Source organism: Anabrus simplex, chromosome 1 (assembly GCF_040414725.1).
Source record: "Anabrus simplex isolate iqAnaSimp1 chromosome 1, ASM4041472v1, whole genome shotgun sequence".
NCBI lineage: Eukaryota > Metazoa > Arthropoda > Insecta > Orthoptera > Tettigoniidae > Anabrus > Anabrus simplex.
Window position 1 is genome coordinate 1,566,605,396 of NC_090265.1, and position 6,226 is coordinate 1,566,611,621.

The 6,226-nt window shown below is 40.9% G+C and overlaps 1 long non-coding RNA gene across 1 annotated transcript; it reads left to right on the forward strand.

The window, feature by feature from the left end:
* Nucleotides 1-1,327: 1,327 nt before the first annotated feature.
* On the forward strand, nucleotides 1,328-4,095 carry LOC137502193 (uncharacterized). The gene is made up of 2 exons (XR_011018713.1): nucleotides 1,328-1,364; nucleotides 3,879-4,095. It is a non-coding gene; the product is annotated as an uncharacterized lncRNA (long non-coding RNA).
* The last annotated feature ends 2,131 nt before the right edge of the window (nucleotides 4,096-6,226 follow it).

A 6,226-nucleotide genomic window follows, 5' to 3' on the forward strand; every position in this document is an offset into this window, starting at 1 on the left:
ACCCCGTTCCAGCTCTCGTACCACTTTTCAAATTTTGTGTCAGAGCCGGGAATTTAACCCGGGCCTCTGGGGTTGGTACCTAATCACGTAAACCACTACACCACAGAGGCGGACAGTAGTCCTTCTTATAGGAGAATAATTCAAGAAACGGAAGAGTATTGAAAGGCAAAGAAATAAATATTCCCTGAGTCTAGCAAGCTTAAGGCCGTCGGAATGCGAAAGGAATAGAGTAACAAGAAACAATGGTTTTAATAATAATAATAATAATAATAATAATTGATAATTGATAATTGATAATTATCAAACCTCAACTTCGATGGGCCGGGCACATTGTCCGCACCTAACACATGCCTACTAATGCAAGTGATGTATTTCAGTTGAAAGATGGTCAACGTAACCAGGAAGGACAGCGAAGTGTTGGAAGTGTGTTCTAAAGTCGAATATGTCCGGCCCGCGGGGTACGGGGCAACGCGTCCGCCTGTCATCCGGCGGCCCCGGGTTCGATTCCCAGCCGGGTCAGGGGTTTTTAATTGTAGTGATTAATATGCCTGGCCTGGGGACTGGGTGTTTGTGACGTCCTTAATCTTCCTTTCCTCACAAGCAACAGTCCACACTACCATCATTCTAATTACACACACTCAGGTACATACAATATGGTGCCAGTAGGGGCAAAAGATCCACATGGGTCGACGCCCCGAACAAATAGCATTTTTTTAATTTAAAAAAAGTCGAATATGAGAAAGTGCCACAGAGACAAGTTGCAGCGTCCTACGAGAGCCTATAACATTTGAACAACAGAGATGGAGGCATGAATTCGATAAAAGAGATCACAGAAAGGAAGAAGAAAATCGCAGGAGAAATGGCCATTAGGACCTTTGTGAATCGATAGGTAAGAGCATTCGGTGATTTTTATTGTTGTTTTAATGTGGGAGAGCGTGTGATTGTACATTTGGTTTTTTCAGCTATCCATGCCCATAATCGACGACATTGATGCTCTCGGATTCGTTATTCTCATCATGGAGTGAGGACGTTTATAGAAGCAATGCAATAACAAGTGACACCGGGGCTCTGGGACAGGCGAGGGAGTACTACACTGATAATGTTATGTGTAGCAGATTGTAATGTGTGTTAGTATATGAGAACCTTTCTCGAAATAATTTGTAATTTCCTCCCACTTTTCAAATGTTCTATCACGACTGTTGCATGTGATCCTCAAGGTTGAGACAATTCGTGAGCTGCATTTGGGCGCTCAGCCAGCTGGGTTCCGGGCAAGGTCACGGTTCTTGTATATAAACCCTAACTTTCTTCATCCGGGCATCAGTCTTCTGAAATTAAGACAGCTCCTTGCAAACATGTACAAGCTTGTAAGTATCCAACTATACGTACAATTCCTACGCTGTATAAGTGTAGAAATTAAATCAGTTTCAAAGTTTCAATTTATTTTCTGTTCAGCTGAGCGTTCTGACATAAGCGAGAATTTGAGGTAGATTTAATTGTTTGTTATGTTAACATTTATCTTATATTTCGAAAAATATATATAACATGGAGATGTCTCTATTGACTCTCTTGAACTAAAAAGCCAACATATATTTTTGTTGTTTGTTTTTCGTCGCGCCGACATAGGTTTTTTGACGACGATGGGATACGATACGGATAGGATTAGGAAAAACGCGTCCGGCTCGATTGTTACATGGTTAGCGTGCTGACCTTTGGTCCCAGGGGTCCCGGGTTCGTTTCTTGGCAGAGTTGGGAATTTTAACCATCATTGGTTAATTTCGCTGGCACTGGAGCTAGGTGTATGTGTCGTCTTCATCACCATTTCATCCTCATGATGAGCGCAGATCGCCTACGGGAGTCAATTCAAAAGACCTGCACCTGGCGAGCCGAACATGTCCTCGGACACTCCCGGCACTAAAAGCCATACGCCATTTCATTTTTTAAGGAAAAACGCGACCATCGCGTTAATTAAGGCACAGTCTCAGCAGTTGCTTGATGTGAAAATTGAAACCAAGGAAAACCACTTTGAGAGCTCTACTACGTCGTTATGGGCTCTAACCCCACTATCTCCCAAATGCAAGCTAACAGCTACAGGCTCGAACTGAGTAGTTAACTCGCTCGGTATCAGTACAAATACATTTTTAATATCATTCTACACAATATGCTTCGAGTCTATAAAAAATGTTGACTAAGCAAGTTGTACACACACAAGAAAAAATATGTTAACAAACTAGGTGGTAGGTAATGACGGTGACAGATGTCTAACATCGAGTTCATCTGTTTGCCGTAAGATGTCCACAATGTTTTCAACGACAGCGACGACTAACGGTAGAGCGTCGGACCCAACCCGGCAGGAGTTGTCAGATTTTTGAAGAGAAATCCACTCAGCACTCCACGTCCTACGATGTCAGCTTGTAAAATATCTCTGGGGACACGTTTGGTGTTTAACTTGACAAAATTGTTACCAGCTCGTCTAACAGAATTCTTGTTCCTCTGCTTTCTAACAGTGTATACGGAGTGTTGAAATTGTCTCGCAGGCAGTATAAGTGACATCAAAACAGAGGTCCTTCACTTTGTAGCAGAGCTCATACCATTAATATTGTTATTATTTACGAATTTTTAGAGACAGAACTGAATTTGGTTTCGGTCAAGCTTTACGGCCGGATAATATTCCTGACGCCAACCCTGTCTGAAAAATGTATTCATTATTACCTACGTATTTCTGTCGTAGTTGGTTGTATGTACAGTAGATGAAAACAAGTTTATTTACCATGTCTTAGATTGTGATTTTATTATTCTGGTCTTATTCCTTGGTAACTACTCAACAGATGGGTTGCAGTCTATCAATCAACATGGACTAGTAATATAATAATAATAATAATAATAATAATAATAATAATAATAATAATAATAATAATAATAATAATAATAATAATAATTGTTGTAAGTCCGTTCTAGCTGATAACTGCCTTAACGACGTCTTGATGACTACATTATATCCTACAAGAGTTTTATACCTTACAAAAAATCAACGACAAGAAATTGTTACCTTTGAACTCTTTTAAGTGCTATCGACCTGAACCAGAATCAAATTTGATATCAAGGTAACACAAATCCAAGGACTGAAAAAGCCGGTGATATTCGTAGGTACAGCAATATCATCTCCGAAGAAATCCTGGAGGTCGTTCAGCTATTCATATACTCAGCAGTAAGAGGAATTGAGTTGTTTTCTCTAAGTCTTTGTCCCCTTTGGTGTAGACTCAGCGCCGTGTGCCTCTCGAGAACTGAAATTCTCATTTATAAATGTTTGTATTTCCTAGCAATTAATTCATTAATTAATCTGTAAACACAACACACAATTCTGAGTAGAACTGGTCCCAAAATTTTTGATGTAAATTGTTCATGTCCTCGAGATTCAAACACGAATCCTCCCGGATTTTATTATTTCTGATTTTAATGCCATAGACCAAGCTCAGTAGCTACAGTCGCTTAAGTGCGGCCAGTATCCAGTATTCGGTAGATAGTGGGTTCGAACCCCACCGTCGGCAGCCCTGAAGATGGTTTTCCGTGGTTTCTTATTTTCACGCCAGGCAAATGCTGTACCTTAATTAAGGCCATGGTCACTTCCTTTCCATTCCTAGCCCTTTCCAATCCTGTCATCGCCATAAGGCCTATCTGTATCGGTGCGACGTAAAGCAACTTATAAGAAAAAGTAATGTCGTAGAAGTAACGGTTTCTCCCCGTGTACATAGTACCAGACATCCAACGACTGGTCAAGTTGATTTTCCCCTATGACCCGTGGAAAATAGGAATACGCAGAAGATTATTGTGCCGCGCATAGTGTTGATGACGTGACTATTATTATCTCTTTCCTCTTTCAGCTCCTCGTCGTCCTGGCTTTGATCGCCATCGCCTCTGCTCAGTACGTGGGCTACGGAGGATACGTCGCCAGCCCCTACTACGGAACCTACGCTGCTTCACCCTACGCCTACAGCAGTTATGGCATTGGCAGCTACTTCTACAAGCGCTGAGAGTGAAAAACTTTCTCTATTTTTGATGTAAACTATCAAAAATAAATTACTCTTCTTTCCTCTAAAATGTGTTTTTTCTCCATGCAGGACACTTCCTTTCCCACATATTCTTTGAAAATTCCGCACTTTATTCGTATACAACTTAATTAATAATTGAATAATTATATATGATTCATAATTATTGGTTTACTGAGAGAGTTAGCTGCATGATGTGAGCTGAATAGTTGTAGACCTGTACTCGGGAGACGGTGGGTTCAAGCCTCAAATCGGCAACCCTGAAAAAGTTTTCTTCATTGTTTCTCATTTTCATACCAGACAAATGCGGGACTGTACCTTAACTGAGGCCCCGACTGCTTTCTTCTCAGTCCTAGCGTTTTATCTACCATCATTTCCGCAAACCTGTCTCTGCGTTAGTTCGGCGTAAAACCGCTGACAATACAGAGAATGTTTACTGGTTTAAAGTCCAAGTACTCCATTGTAAAAGTAAATAATTCATGCTCTCTGAGAGTAATTCTATGTATGTCACAAGCTGGTTCTCACTCCACAAAAAATGGACTACCACCGAGGACTTCAGTATCTGCCGCCTTTAAAAATGCGATCGTTTGCATTTCATTCTTGAATCGTAAATTAAGAAAATTGTAAACTTAACAGTCTCGAAGAAAACAATTACTCCAAAAGTGTACGTAAAGAAGGGGGAGAGTCGACATTGATTTTATATTGCCTAATTGAAAGTTACCTTCTTATTTCAGAATCGAAATAATTCAAGCACAACTTACAACATGAAGTAAGTCTAGCTTATTTTACGTTTTTTTTTTTTTTTTTTTTGCTAGTTGTTTAACGTCGCACGAACACATCGAAGATTTTCGGCGACCGAAGGATGGGAAAGGGCTAGAATTTGGAAGGTAACATTCATGGTATTAATTAAGGTGCAACCCCAACATTTCCCTGATGTGAAAATGGGAAACCACGGAAAACCATCTTCAGAGCTGCCGACGGTGCGTTTCGAACACACAATCTCCCGAATACAAGCTCACTGCTGCGTGACCCTAATTGCACCGCCAACTCACTCTTATCTATTGAAGCTTTCATGAATTCCTCTTTTCACCTTTCTCATGTACTTGTTTGCGCATAATATTTCTGATAATCTGAATAGTCGGATGCTCTGTAATGTGTCTTGATCTGCTCTACAATTGCAACACACTGTCTACAGAATCCCAATTTCACTTCATAGGATATTTGGGCGCTATGTGGGAGAATGATAATGTTCATCTATTTGTACGAATTCATAAAAGGTTTTAAAGTTGTCATTGTAGATGAAGCATGAAAGCGTTTAAGTAGACAAATTAAAAGTTAAATTATATCTTAAGAGAAATTGAGTCAGAACATACGGTAAAAACATAAATATTCATCATCATCATCATCTGTTTACCCTCCAGGTTCGGTTTTTCCCTCGGACTCAGCGAGGGATCCCACCTCTACCGCCTCAAGGGCAGTGTCCTGGAGCTTCAGACTCTCGGTCGGGGGATACAACTGGGGAGTATGACCGGTACCTCGCCCAGGCGGCCTCACCTGCTATGGTGAACAGGGGCCTTGTAGGGGGATGGGAAGAATGGAAGGGATTGGCAAGGATGAGGGAAGGAAGCGGCCGTGGCCTTAAGTTAGGTACCATCCCGGCATTCGCCTGGATGTGAAGTAGGAAACCACTTCGAGGATGGCTGAGGTGGGAATCGAACCCACCTCTACTCAGTTGACCTCCCGAGGCTGAGTAGACCCCGTTCCAGCCCTCGTACCACTTTTCAAATTTCGTGGCAGAGCCGGGAATCGAACCCGGACCTCCGGGGGTGGCAGCTAATAACGCTAACCACTACACCACAGAGGCAGCTAAAAACATAAATATTAAATTTTGAAATAATACTGAATCATCCAGGACTCTTCTGGCAGTATGTATAGAACTAGAACATTTTTTTTTTTAATTTCAGGATATACTTTTAAAATACATAACTCATTTGGTAGGGTTTGAACGATCTATGCAAATCACTGTTATTGGTATTCATGTAAGAAGGATTATTCAGTACTCAAAATTAACGTAAATCGGTGACATTTTCGATGTAGTATTGCCATCAGGTATTAGCATGTTTCAGGTACAGATAAATAAATTAATATATTTTGTATCCTTACGTGTCAAAACTATTATCTCC